We start from the raw sequence: 15587 nt of genomic DNA on the forward strand, positions 1-15587 counted from the left end.
TATGTTGATTGAGGGATACATATTGGCCAGGACATCGGGGATAACTCCCCTGCTTGCCTTCAAAATAGTGCCATGGGATCTTTTACATCCACCTCAGAGAGCAGACGGGGCCTTGGTTTAATGTCCCATCCAAAAGACAGCACCTCCAACAGTGCAGCACTCCCTCAGCACTTCACTGGAGTGTCAGCCTAGATTTTTGTGTTCGAGTCTCATAGAGTGGGTCTCGATCCCACAACCTTCTGACTCAGAGGCAAGAGTGCTACCCACTGAGCCACAGCTGACATTGCAGAAATGTTGACTAATTTAAGTAGGGTTGTTAGAAATATTGGACAAAGCAGTAATGTTGCTGCTACTTATACAAAAACTAACACTAACCATATTAAACTGGTCCAAATGTGACATACAGTGCAGGTGGACATTTTGATTGAAAAGATATACCTGCCATTGTATAAACATAGCAGATCAGGCTCAATGGGCTGATTGGCCTACTCCTGTTCCTATGGGTAAAGATATTTATTTCAGAAAAAGGTGCCTTAATTTAATTGGATCTGCTCCCTAATATTAATTGATTCAACTGATGTTTTTAATCTCCGTATTTCCCACCGTGTTAAACGAATTTTGGAAATTCTGATTTGACACTAACAGTACCTAAATAAATATAAATACCAAGATGGAAGATTTTCTCTGTGCTCTGTGAGTAACAAACCTTAACACAGAATTTTTACCATTTTGTTGCACATAGCACACTTGAGGAAGTCCTCCCAAGTCTGTTTTTTCTCATTTGTACCACATCAGCATAACATAGCACCACCCCCTTTGTAATTACCATGAAATTCAGCTTGCTGTAACCCACAAAATACTACAACCTAAAAAAGGAGATAAATGTGGAACCTCCTTAGGTCACATTTCAATGAACCTGCTGTAATTATGTTTTATTTCAGGCTAATTGGTGATCCTGTTTGGCATTGTCTCTGTATAATCAAACTTAGCTTCTGTGACATTCATGAACAAGAGAGCTGATTGAGAATATATCGAATTTAGGGTACATTTTTAGGTCATTGGTTGTGTAGGGCTTTGCCACATTCTGCAAAGACACCTACAGCCAACCTATAACATAGGTATGACATTGCCAGTGGATGTGGTCACATTAGCCTTTACCTTTTTTGCCTGCAGCAGCTTATAGGCATGCTGCACGGCTGCCCAATATGGATGGCACCCTGGAATGCCAAAGAGGGTAAGATTGCTGACACCCACCTGACACAGTATAACATTCACTTCACCAGCCATGAAAAGGGGAGCACATGCTGCACCAGTCTGTCCGTAGATTCTGTTTCATGCCTCTGCATTGTGTTTCCTTTCACTTCAATTTTGCCTGGCATTTCTTCCCCCCATTCATAAGACATAAGAAATAGGAGCAGGAGTAGGCCATTCGGCCCCGCGAGCCTGCTCTGCAATTCAATAAGATCATGGCTGATCTGATCTTGGCCTCAACTCCACTTTACTGCCCACTCCCCATAACCCTTGTCTCCCCTGTTTTTCAAAAATCTGTCTATCTCCGCCTTGAATATATTCAATGACTCCGCCTCCACAGCTCTCTAGGGTAGAGAATTCCAAAGATTCACGACCCTCTGAGAGAAGAAAGTCCTCCTCATCTCTGTTTTAAATGGGCGACCCCTTATCCTGAAACTATGCGTTTCAGACCTTTCTAAAGGCTGTAAGAATGATTTCTCTTTTAAGTGGCTGCACCCCTTTAAATCTCATCTACACTGCAACTTTCCAGTACCTCCATTAGGCTGGTTTCCTGCATAAGGCCAAAGCCTGCAGTGGTAGCTGTGAATACTTGTAGAAATTAGTTCATCCAGGAAAGCATGCCTACAATCAGCACACTTTACTTCTGACTACATTTGTACAGAACGTGGCCGCTTAGGACTGAACCTCGCGAGGACCCAAAAATCTACCCTCTAAAGTCTGTTCAACAAGCATTAATTTACAAGTCCAAATGTAAAGTTAGGCTTTCTTCTGTTTGGCAAGAATAGTCACATTGTTGTTTAATTATTTACTTAAATAGAATCTAATATGGTATTTTGTAAACTAAATTGTCTTTTTTGCAAAATGTATTTTATTTCGATGAAAATTTCTAAAGAAATGGTAGAGTCGTGAAGTTAAAATGAAGTGACTGATTTCCTCATGCTCGAGTTCACTTCCTCTTTCAAGCAGAAACTTGCATTGGAACTCTCAACATTTTGTAAAGTAGTTTCTGTGTAGTTTCCTTTGCAGTTTCACAGGATGTCATGGCATAGCTTAGTTGTGTTGATTTCTTTATATATCTTTAAGCGAATGGCTAGGGCTTCTGATGTTCCTTTCACCGAACTGTTCAGTTAAAAGCAATTCTTGATCCCCTAGATGAGTCTTGTAATGCTTAATTCAATCTGTATTTTCAAATAGATTAGTTACAGATGAGCTATACCAGGACTATAATTGCAAAGTACTGATGAACCAAGACTCTGGTATCATTCAGAGTTTTCCAGTTTTGACTGACTAGTTTAGGCTTGCTCAGCTCATAGAACAATGACACAAGTCAGAACATTCAACAGCTACAGGTAGACTATCCTTTATCCGAACTTCCGAAAACCGAAAACCTCTAAAAACCGAAAGTTTTTTCGTTCAGCGTAAGTCGTGCGCACGACGCCGACCCCCGCCCCCCCGCCGACCCCCCCGCCGACACCGACCCCCCCGCCGCCCCCCGCCCCCGCCGACCCCCCCGCCGACGCCGGCCCCCCCCGCCGACCCCCACCCCCGACAAATTTCCCAGTCTTATAAAATATCTTCTGAAATCCGAAATTTTCCTAAAACCGAAACACGGCTGGTCCCGAGGTTTTCGGATAAAGGATAGTCTACCTGTATTACATCGTGAATTTCAAAAACTTTTTCTTAGGTCTTTTAAAGACCTATTTTTAACATCTGTAACATTACCCATTATCTATTAATTTTACCTTAATAATTTTTCTTTAACGCTAAGTTCAATGTATTATCCTTGTACAGTAAATCAGCCTGTAGCGAGAACAATTGATGGTTGGTTAGAGAGTATCAGCATCAGCTCAGTTGGTAGTACACTCTCGCCTCCGAGCCAGAAGAGTTGGGGGCTCAAATCCCTCCCCACAAAAATCTAGACTGACACTCTACCGCAGTACCGAGGGAGTGCTGCACTGTCGGAGGTGGCGTCTTTTGGATGAGACATTAAACCGAGGCCCCGTCCACTCTTTCAGGTGGACATAAAAAATCCCATGGCACTATTTTGAAGAAGAGCAGGAGAGTTATACCCAGTGTCCTGGCCAATATTTTTCTCTCAATCAACATCACTAAAAACAGATTATCTGGTCATTATCACATTGCTGTTTGTGGGAGCTTGCTGTGCACAAATTGGCTGCCGCATTTCTTACATTGCAACAGTGACTATACTTCAAAAAGTACTTAATTGGCTGTAAAGTGCTTTGGGACGTCCCAACATTCGCGCCACACAAGTACCAGGAAATGACTATCTCCAACAACGGAGTCTAACCGCCGCCCCTTCAACAAAATTACCATCAACATCCTGGGGACACCATTGACCAGAAACTTAACTAGACCAGCCACATAAATACTGTGGCTGCAAGAGTAGGTCAGAGGCTGGGTATTCTGTGGTGAGTGACTCACCTCCTGACTCCCCAAAGCCTTTCCACCATCTACAAGGCACAAGTCAGGAGCGTGATGGAATACTCTCCAGTTGCCTGGATGAGTGCAGCTCCAACAACACTCAAGAAGCTGGACTCCATCCAGGACAAAGCAGCCCACTTGATTGACACCCCATCCAGCACCTTTCACATTCACTCCCTCCACCATTGGCGCACCGTGTCTGCAGTGTGTACCATCTACAAGATGCACTGCAGCAACTCACCAAGGCTTCTTCAACAGCAGCTCCCAAACCCGCGACCTCTACAGCCTAGAAGGACAAAGGCAGCAGATGCATGGGAACACTACCACCTCCAAGTTCCCCTCCAGGTCACACACCATCCTGACTTAGAAGTATATGGCCGATCCTTCATTGTCGCTGTGTCAAAATCCTGGAAGTCCCTCCCTAACATAGAAACATAGAAGATAGAAGCAGGAGTAGGCCATTCGGCCCCTCGAGCCTGCTCCGCCATTTAATGAGATCATGGCTGATCATCCAAATTCAGTACCCATATACCTTGATCCCTTTAGCCTTAAGAAATATATCTAACTCCTTCTTGAATATATTTAATGAATTGGCCTCAACTTCACAGTTTTCACCACTCTCTGGGTGAATAAATTCCTCCTCATCTCTGTCCTAAATGGCTTACCCCTTATCCTTAGACTGTGACCCCTGGTTCTGGACTCCCCCGCCATCGGGAACATCCTTCCTGCATCTAGTCTGTCTAGTCCTGTTAGAATTTTATAAGCTTCAATGAGATCCCCTCTCATTCTTCTAAACTCCAGCGAATATAAGCCCAATCGTCCCAATCTCTCCTCATACGTCATTCCTGCCATCCCAGGTATCAGTCTGGTGAATCTTCACTGCACTCCCTCCATGGCAAGAACATCCTGTTATGTCTGACATTGGTGATAGGTACTTGATTGCCTTGGCCTGAGCATATGGAGTTTGATAGTGCTGTTATCGTTGTATTGTGTCTGACATTGGATATAGGTATTCGATTGCTTTTGCCTGTGAGAGGGTGTTTGGATCCGCCATTAAAAGCAACATGAACTGAGCTCTGCATACGGCCTCTGGATTATCTTTGCAAATGCAACATTTGGCGATGAGGATGGCTGAAATCTCTCTTCCACCACCTCCTCCCTTCCTCGCACTACCCGGTGAGCCCCCGATCCCATGGGTTTGCTGGTTACAGTCCTTTGAAACCTACCTCACTGCTCTCGGACTAGAAAATGTGAGTACAGCACGGAAAAAGACACTGTTATCCCATTGCTTGGGAGCGGAGGGCCAGCGTGTTCTTGGGACATTAGGCACAGCAGACTCAATTCAAACATATGATGTGGCTGTGGCTCTGTTAAGCACACACTTCTCTGCCCCACAAAGTGCCCTCCTGCGGCGAGTCATTTTTAGACAGCGCCACCAACTTCCCGGCGAGTCTGTGCATCAATACGTAGTGAATTTGAGGGGGTTAGCTAGCTCGTGCAAGTTCGGTGCACTACAAGACGAGATGGTGCGTGATCAACTAATAGAGCACACCAACAACGTGAGAGTGCGTGAAAGACTGTTACTCGAGTCCGACGATCTGTCGTTGTCACAGGCAGTTAACATTGCCTTTCAAGTGGAGTCTGCAGCCGAATGTACAGCGAAACTAGCACACACACCCAGTGACGGCGCCCTCGGCCCCGACAGCCCTGACACTGTAATGCTCGCGCGACGGCAGCAACGCGCGCTACCGCGGCAACAGTGTGGAAACTGTGGATCTCGTTCACATGCTACCAGAGCGCAGAATTGCCCCGCGCGCGGCCAAGCCTGTCGCAATTGTGGAAAACAAAATCACTTTGCCAATGTCTGCCACTCTGCCCCGATTGCTACAAATGAACACTCTCAGTCCTCAAGCACTATAATTCACAATGTGAGCTCTGGGCCAGTAGTGGCTTTCAAGTCATGCACAATTAACCTGAATGATGTGTGCATCCCTCTGTTGTTGGATACCGGCGCCAGCGTCTCACTGCTGAATGCGGACACATTCAAATGTTTTTTCAGCTCCCTGCCACTCTCTGCGCCCTCCGCTGCCCTTTGCGGGTATGGTAATTTGAAAATTGGACTAGTGGGCTCAGTTAACCTCACTGTACGCTATGGAACAAAAGTTTTGCCAGATTTTTGTTTTCATGTGGCACGCCAAGGAGCTAACCTGATGGGACTGGATCTTTTCACTGACCTGAGTTTTTCTCTCTTGGACACCGGCGGGTCTGCGATTCTGCACGTCGCCTCACTGTGGCACCAAACATGGCCAGCACTCTTCGAGGGTCTGGGCTGCCTGACTGCCTTCACCCACCAGCCCATGGTTGACTCCACCGTTACCCCTGCCATTCAGCCACTGCGCCGCATCCCGCTTGCTCTCCGTGATGGGGTCACAGCTGAACTAAAGCAGCTACTGGAAGCTGGCATTATCGAACCAGTTGATGCCTCCCCATGGGTCTCCAACCTGGTGGTCGCAACGAAAAAGTCAGGTGGTCTACGCGTCTGTGTCGATCTTCGAGCAGTGAATAAGGCCGTAATCCCTGACAAATATCCACTGCCCACGTCAGAGGAACTCACAGCGCAGTTCTATGGTTCCATCCTGTTCTCGAAACTGGACCTTCGACAGGGCTATCTACAGGTTCCCCTCCACCCCAGCAGCAGGGACCTCACTGCTTTTGTGACACATGCTGGCATCTTTCGGTACACCAGGATGCCATTTGGACTTAGCTCTGCACCCAGCTGCTTCCAAAAGGTGATGTCCTCTGTGCTCGCGGGCATTCCTGGGGTGGCCATCTACCTGGATGACATCGTCGTGCATGGGCCCTCGACCTCCACTCACGACGAACGCCTTCACAGAGTTTTCACGGCTCTAGCAAAACACAAGCTCACACTGAATGGCGAAAAGTGTGTCTTTGCTGTTTCAGAGATCGAATTTGTGGGGTTTCAGTTGTCGGCTGACGGTATAACCCCACTCCAGTCAAACGTGGATGCCATTCACAGCATCCCAGAACCCAGCTCTGCAGCACAGGTTGCCTCCTTCCTTGGCATGACTGGGTACTACCTGAAGTTTTTGCCCCAGTACTCAGCCACCACAGCCCCACTACGCCAGCTCCTGCGAAAGGATGAGCCCTGGGTGTGGTCACAAGCCTGTACGGAAGCTGTTCGCCTCCTCAAATCGCAGCTCACGTCGCCTCCAGTGTTGGCTCACTTTGACGTCGCCAGCCCCACCCTCGTCACCTGCGATGCGTCCGCTGCAGCTGTGGGGGCAGTGTTATCACAGATACAGAATGGAGTGGAGAAACCAATCGCCTTTGCCTCCTGAGCCCTTAGCCCCACTGAACAGAAGTACTCAGTAGACGAGCGTGAGGCACTGGCGTGCGTCTGGGCATGTGAGCGGTGGCACCTGTACACGTATGGCTGTGCCTTCACCCTGCGAACCGATCACCAGGCTCTCACTGCCCTGCTGTCGACATCCGGCACGGGCCACAGACCACTGTGTCCACACCGCTGGTCTGACCGCCTCCGCCAATACAATTTCAGTCTCCAGTTCACACCAGGACGTGACAATGTTGTTGCAGATCTGCTCTCCCGCACTGTCTCTGCCCCAGCCCCACTCGTCGGGTCTGAACATGTGGAACAGGATATCGTCCAGATGCTGCACACACCCCTCCAAACCACAGTCTCTCTCCAGGAGCTCAAAGAGGCCTCTGAACAGGATCCGGCCCTCTCCCAGCTGTGCACCTTCATCAGAGATGGCTGGCCTCGCAAGGTGCCTGAGGAACTGTCTGCCTACTCCAGAGTTAAAGAGGAGCTCTCCTGCTGGAATGAATCCTGTGTTGCACGTGGGCTCTGCACTGTGGTCCCAAGTGCCCTTCGTGCGCGTGTTTTATCCATGGCGCACGAGGGCCACTTGGGCATAGTGAAGCTCAAACAACGATGCCGAGACCTAATGTGGTGGCCGGGTATCGACAGGGAAATCGAGGACCTGGTCAAGGACTGTGCAGCCTGCCTTGTAAGTGGCAAGACTGGCCACCAAGCTCCTCCACCCCTGCAACCCCTTGCCTGGCCCTCTCAGCCCTGGAAGCACCTGCGGCTGGACGTCTGCGGGGAGATCCATGGTGTCCCCCACCATCAACAACCTAGTGGTGACCTATGACCTGCACTCAAAATGGCCAGAGGTCACTGCCGTGGGCTCCGTCGCCTCTCGGGTCATCACCGATATCCTTGAGTCCCTCTTCTCCCGCTGGGAGCATCCAAAGACCATCACCCCCAAATGGTCTCTTCGGAACTCTCCTCTTACCTTGAGAGCAAGGGCATCCATCACATACGCACAGCGTACTACCGCCCCGAGTCTAATGGGGGGGTGGAGCGTTTTAACCAGACACTGAAAAATGGCCTCAGAGCACACCTATCCCAGGGGTGTGCGTTTGACAAGGCCCTCCTCCACACACGGCTGCACTACAGAGCCTCCCAGCATCCCACTACAGGGGTCTCACCCGCATCCCTCATGCTAGGCCGTGAGCTCATGCTGCCCCTTGGCAGGCTCTGCCCCTCGCTAGCTCAGAGCCCTGCTCCACTGGTTCAAGCCACAGTCGCTAGACAGCAGGAAAAGATGAAACTCCGCTTCGACCAGTCGAAGAGGGCCAAGGCGCCCAACATCTCAGTCTCCGATTGGGTCAGAGTCCGCAGGCCTCACCGCAACAATAAGATGGCCTCATTCTGGTCCTCACCTCTCCAAATCAGCTGCCAACTTGGACCAGCCACTTTCTGCCTCACTGACGGCTCTCGGTGGCATGCCAGCCGCCTTCGGAAGGTGCCAGCAACCCCTGATGCGGGATTATACGGACTTAATCCCCAAGCCTTACCCCCAGAGTAAAGGGATGCACATGTGGCTCAGCCAGCCAACCCTCAAGCAGATATTGTGCCTCAGCCTGCTCCTCACCAGTCCCCACTTCGGCCTGCTCTTCACCAGTCCACACCTCGGCCTGTTTGTACATGTTCTCGCCCTGGCCACCTACAGGACTTTGTCACTACATTTCATGTTTGAAATTCTGTGAGGGGGGAGGAAATGTTATGTCTGACATTGGTGATAGGTACTCGATTGCCTTGGCCTGAGCACATGGAGTTTGATAGTGCTGTTATCGTTGTATTGTGTCTGACATTGGATATAGGTATTCGATTGCTTTTGCCTGTGAGAGGGTGTTTAGATCAGCCATTAAAAGCAACATGAACTGAGCTCTGCATACGGCCTCTGGATTATCTTTGCAAACGCAACACATCCTTCCTCAGATAAGGTGATCAAAACTGCACACAATACTCAAGGTGTGGTCTCACCAAGGCCCTGTACAACTGCAGCAAGATATCCTTGCTCCTGTACTCGAATCCTCTCGCTATGAAGGTCAACATACCATTTGCCTTCTTAACCGCCTGCTGCACCTACATGCTTACCTTCAGCGACTGGTGCACAAGGACACCCAGGTCTCGTTGCACTTCTCCTTCTCCCAATCTATTGCCGTTCAGATAATAATCTGCCTTCCTGTTTTTGCCACCAAAGTGGATAACCTCGCATTTATCCACATTATACTGCATCTACCATGCATCTGCCCAATCACTCAACCTGTCCAAATCATACTGGAGTTTCTTGGCATCCTCCTCACAGCACACACGCCCACCCAGCTTTGTGTTGTCTGCAAACTTGGAGATGTTACATCTAGTTCCCTCGTCTAGATCATTAATATATATTGTGAATAGCTGGGGTCCTAGCATCGATCCCTGCGGTACCCCACTAGTCACTGCCACTCGGAAAAAGACCCGTTTATTCCAACTCTTTGCTTCCTGTCTGCCAACCAGTTCCCTATCCAAGTCAGTACCTTACCCCCAATCCCTTGTGCTTTAACTTTACACGCTAATCTCTTATGCAGGACCTTATCGAAAGCCTTCTGAAAGTCCAAATACACCACATCCACTGGTTTGCCCTTATCTATTCTACCAGTTACATCCTCAAAAAATTCCAGTAGATTAGTCAAGCATGATTTACCTTTTGTAAATCCATGTTGACTTTGTCCGATCCTGTCACTGTTTTCCAAGTGCTCTACTATTACATCTTTTATAATGGACTCTAGCATTTTCCCCACTACCAATGTCAGGCTTACCGGCCTATAATTCCCCGTTTTCTCTCTACCACCTTTTTTGAATAGTGGGGTTACATTAGCTACCCTCCAATCCATGGGAACTGTTCCAGAGTCTATAGAAGTTTGGAAGATGACCAGCAATGCATCTACTATTTCTAGGGCCACTTCCTTAAGTACCCTAGGATGTAGATTATCAGGCCCTGGGGATTTATCGGCCTTCAATCCCGTCAATTTCCCTAACACCATTTCCCTACAAATACTGATTTCATTCAGTTCCTCCCTCTCATTAGACCCTATGTTCCCCGACATCTCTGGGAGGTTATTTGTGTCCTCCTTTGTGAAGACAGAACCAAAGTATGTATTTAATTGGTCTGCCATTTCTTTGTTCCCCATTATAAATTCCCCTGATTCTGACTGCAAGGGACCTACGCTTGACTTCACCAATCTTTTCCTCTGCACATATCTATAGAAGCTTTTACAGTCACTTTTATGTTCCCTGCAAGCTTACTCTCATACTCTATTTTCCCCCTCTTAATTAATCCCTTTGTCCTCCTTTGCTGAATCCTAAACTGCTCCCAATCCTCAGGTTTGCTGCTTTTTCTGGCCAATTTATATGTCGTCTCCTTGGATCTTATGCTATCCCTAATTTCCCTTGTTAGCCACGGTTGAGTCACCTTCTTTGTTTTATTTTTATGCCAAACAGGGATGAACAAATTCTGTAGTTCATCCATGCGATCTTTAAATGTTTGCCATTGCCTATCCACCATCAACCCTTTAAGTAACGTTCCCCAATCCATCCTAGCCAACTCGCGCCTCATACCATCGTAGTTTCCTTTATTTAAATTCAGGACCCTAGTCTCTGAGTCAACTACTTCACTCTCCATCTTAATGAAGAATTAACAGCACTGTGGGAGTACCTTCACCTCACGGAATGCAGCGGTTCAAGAAAACGGCTCACCACCACCTTCTCAAGGGCAAGTAGGGATGGACAATAAATGCTGGCCTTGCCAGCGATGCCCACATCCTATGAATGAATTTTTAAAAAATACAGACAGGCCAGACATGTGCCAGCAACAAAACAGACTTCTGTCACAAATTGGGACATTCGTGTTTTTGGGGGAATTTCCATTTTGGTCTCTGGGCATGTTTCTCTCTCTCTCTAGCAAGTCATGCGTCCCTCTAGACATTAAGTACACTATTGAAAAAGACACTATGGATCAGCAAAAGAATGCAGCTGGAGTGAGAGAATACTCTTGCTCACTCTTAAATTAAACCAAATGCATCGGCATCAATGATAGGGACAGAACAAGCTTTACAGGCATCTTTCACCTGGTGAGTTACATCATTGACTATCGTGCCTCCATAGCACACCCCGTCACTGCTGCATGATCTGGTATCGGGCAACTCTGCCTGTGCACACAGATCTCTAAAGCACTCCCACCCAGGCCTCCAGCGTTCTTCTTGCTGCAACATAGTGGCTTGGAACATAACACAACAATTTCTGAAGGATTATGTCTTTGGCATGGGTCAGCAAAATTCTTAATACCAACACTGCCCAGAAGGCAATTTCAATGTCATTCTCCATGAGGCAACCTGTTCCATTTTCCATTCTGTATGCTGCCAAAATTTTTTTTTAGCAGTCAAGGTTTTGACACTAGGTTAGTCATCTCTATGCTGTGTGCTATACATAAATAGTTATTACAATCAGAGTAATTGGGCAGGTTGAAGTTATGGCGACATTACATTGGATGTTGCACTCTTTTACTATGTTGTAATTCAGATCACCTTAACAGCCGCTGTAGAAAATATGATATTATTCAATATGTGTTCCTTAGACTATATTTTTTAAAGCTAATTCATGGCAGTGTGAGGTTCACATCAATTATTAAGCATAAGCGTAAATTCACTGGGCTGCACTCAAAGGAAGCATGGATTGGCGATGGGGCTACAATAATAAAATAAAGCAGGGAGTGAGGTTGGATTTATGGAAGTTTTACTTTTCTCAGATGGTGACTGACCTCTGGAACCGTATTTTGGAAGTGATGGTGGGGCCTGACTTTTTGCCGTCCTTATGGTGCTAGATACTTTTTTTTTTAAACGGAGGAGGGGTGAAATTGGTTTTCACCAGTAGCGCGAAACACACTCAGAGCGAATCAGCAGCCCATTTTACACCGCGCCTGATTTTATTTTTCATTCACTTCAAAGCAGGTACATGGGTGTGAGAGCCACCAAAAAGAGGGGTGAGCATGTGTAGCACTGATGGCCCTTTCTCATCCTAGATACATAACATTGCAGTGTGGTATCAGTTCTCCAATCCACACTTCTTTTGATTCTAGCTCCATTCTAGGAGTGCAGCACCAGTAATTTACCCTTTTCTCTGCCCCCCCACCCACCCCCCACAGACCACATGTTACAGCAACAGAAAAAGGATAGAACACCCAAAACCCCTGATTAGTATACACACAAACAATTATTACACAATTATGAAATCTAATAAATGTTATATACTGGGGTTATCCTATAAAATGACATCAGCAGAATTCATGTGTGTTTGTTATTGTCTTGTGTTTCATTTCGTACATCCTGTATTAAAATAGGCCCCAGAATTTCTTTACAATAACAGGAGCAAAAATGGAAGGCTATTATAAAATGATTGAACAACAGGAAGTGGCGAGGGGAAGAAAGGAGAACAACATTCAGCATTAACTGGACTATTTTGTAGTCAGGTTTGGGTCAGTTGTCCAGTGTTTCAATCAATTCTGCCGTAAATTTTAAAACATCAGAGAAAATAAAATTAGTTTGATCTTAATAGGGTCATGTGAGCAGTGGTATTTTTAATTCTCTTTTTATTGCTGTACTCATCAAAACCTGAGTTTCATTTCTCATTGCCTTGTTTGTTGTTATCAAATCAGGGGCTGCTGAGGGTGTTAGTTGAGTTTTGTTTTGTCGTGTCGTGTCTAGATCAATCTTTTCCTCTAACGTTGCAGTATTCACTTCTGTTGTTCTGGATCACTTCCCTGTGCTATATGTAGACCTGCTTGTATTTTCAGTGATGTTAGCCACTTGTGATTTGTTCTAAGCAACCAAGAGTAAAAGATGTAAAGCTAAGAAAAACTTTGTAATTATGAGGAATCTTTTCCTATTCAGTCATCATATTTTATGTTACTGGTATAATTCCAAAAAAAGAAGGAAGTTGGCCCAGAAGTATGAAAAAACACAATAGTAAGAGAAGAAAAAAACATTATGTTGTGGAGGAGCCACAAGAGACTCAGTGTACTTTAGTATAATCCCCTTAATTGTATTATAGTGCAGCCGGGGACTGCACCTTTAAACTGATTGTTACCTTTACAGTGTGTGTTTGCCTTTATCCTGCGTGGTGACGTCATGACGCCGATCACGTGACCGCCAGTGGCACGAAGAACGTGAGGACGTCATGACGTCAGCTTAGAGAACTTTCCAGCAGTCTTTGACTACCTGGCATCTTGAACGAACGTGTTTTGATTTCCTCCTTGTAACATCCAGCAAACTTCGTTGTTATTAAATTCCAGTCTTTTAATCCATCGAGTTGAGCTGAATTATTTAGTTAGGAACCTCCGTTCCTACAATGTACACACTAAAAAGGCAGGACAAGATGACAGTGGATCAGGTCACCCAAAAGAACAAAGAGATTAAATAAAGGGCAGCAACAATTTATGGGAAGTAGACACAGTGGAGACAATGCTACAAATATCACATTATTACAATTCCCAGCTAATAACATACAGTTATTAATACACAAACATTTAAAACAAAATCAATCATTGGAATTGCAGATGTTGTTTGGAAAAATTTTCTCCTGATATATACTGTTAAACTTTATATTTTATAAATGGATTATTGTGCTCAAAATGTATTCAGCTCATCTTGAGCCCCAGAAAAAATGATTTGTCAGTAAAAACCATCAGCTGCATGGGAGAAAGCTCAAAAGTGGGTATTGTGACAGTCATCAATCAAATCCTAAATTGTCAAAATAAAGGTACCTATTACTGCATTTTGAAAGAAATTGAATTGCTGTTGCATTTTGTCTTACTGGTTCGTCACTAGACCCTTTGGCTTTGCTAACTCTGCGCAGGTTGATCCCGACTGTCATCTCTTCAAAATTCCTAACCACTTACTTTTTCCAACCATTAAATTCATGTCCTTGAAGCAGCCTTTTAGCATGAAACTTCAACAGCAACTTCAAATGCATGGACCTCAAATTTTTAATTTTGCTCTTGGCACTATGTTCACATCCGTATATTTCAACAAACAGATTATCTGGTCATTATCACATTGCTGTTTGTGGGAGCTTGCTGTGCACAAATTGGCTGCCAGGTTTCCGACATTACAACAGTGACTATGCTTTAAAAAGTACTTCATTGGTTGTAAAGCGCTTTGGGACGTCCTGAGGTCATGAAAGGTGCTATATAAATGCAAGTCTTTCTCCCCCCCCCCCAGCCACCGTTTAACTTCCTTCTCAGACATGGCCAAATAAATGACCCTCATACAAAGCACTGCAATTCCCTTACCTATATTAAATGGACATCAATCTTTGACAATGGCAAGGATGTCTGTGATTAACTGGGATCAGCCATTTAAGCAATTAACACCTTAGACTCCCTGAAACTGTGCTGAAACACAGGACTCGTAGCTTTCTCCTTTGAGAAAAATTCTGTCTGCCTGTTGGATTTTAGTCCCTTACATGCTTATTTCTAGTCATAAAGAATCCCAATCAAACATTTTATAGAGACAGAAAGTATATTTTAGTTACACTGGCCTCCCCCTTCATAAATTCCAGTTATTCTGGAACCATGCCACTTAAGTCCTCTTCTGCACAAAGTCCCGCACTCCCATCTTCCCTGATCCTACCCCCAATTGCATCGACGTCATGGTCATGCCCCACCTTATCTCAATCTTCTGCAGCCATCGATCCCAGCCTGGGCCCCTAGCTTTTCAATTATGACTTACTACAAAGTGCTATGCTCTGCCATCAGAATCTGTTCCTTCAATCATTATACCCCCGCTGTTTGTAATGCTATTCCTAAACCACTCTTCTTTGCTACTTCTCTACTTTCTTTTGAAAGCCTCTTAAAGATTTTTATTTTCAACTGACTTTCAGTTTTTACCTTAATTTTTCTAACCTCCCGCTTGGCATCCTCACTTTTCTTTGCCAATTTCTCCAAGATATTCCCCTACATAATGGGACTATTAAAATACAGGTAATTGTTTTGTAAATGTTGGATCTTTTATTATGTTGATATGGATCTAAGATGCTTTCCAGTAACGATCCTCACTCCCAAGCACTTTTTAATGTTTTACAATATATATATATTTTATGTTTGAGCAATCACCTTTGACTCTCTGTGTTCTCTCCTCCATTGAAGGTGATGAGTGCTGGGTGCTCGGCCAGAGCCCAGCAGCATTATGGGAGGCCAACTACTGCATAGCAAGTTTTAAAAAACACACACAAATAAAGGGTTAGCCTATTTAAATCTCATGGAAATCAAAGTTTGTTTAATTGTTGGAAGCCAACCCATTCTTTTAAAATGGACCAGTTGTGCTATCATTAAAATTACCACAAATTTACCAAAGGCCACTTTGAATATACAGCATTTTGTCAGATTTATTTCTATCTTTTTATTTAAAAAGTTGATAAAACTGAACTAAAAGGAATTTAGAGAAATAGGTCTCTGTCATTATATACCACA

This window comes from Somniosus microcephalus, chromosome 8, assembly GCF_052327205.1.
Source record: "Somniosus microcephalus isolate GS21.2 chromosome 8, FLI_Smic_1.0, whole genome shotgun sequence".
Classification (NCBI taxonomy): domain Eukaryota; kingdom Metazoa; phylum Chordata; class Chondrichthyes; order Squaliformes; family Somniosidae; genus Somniosus; species Somniosus microcephalus.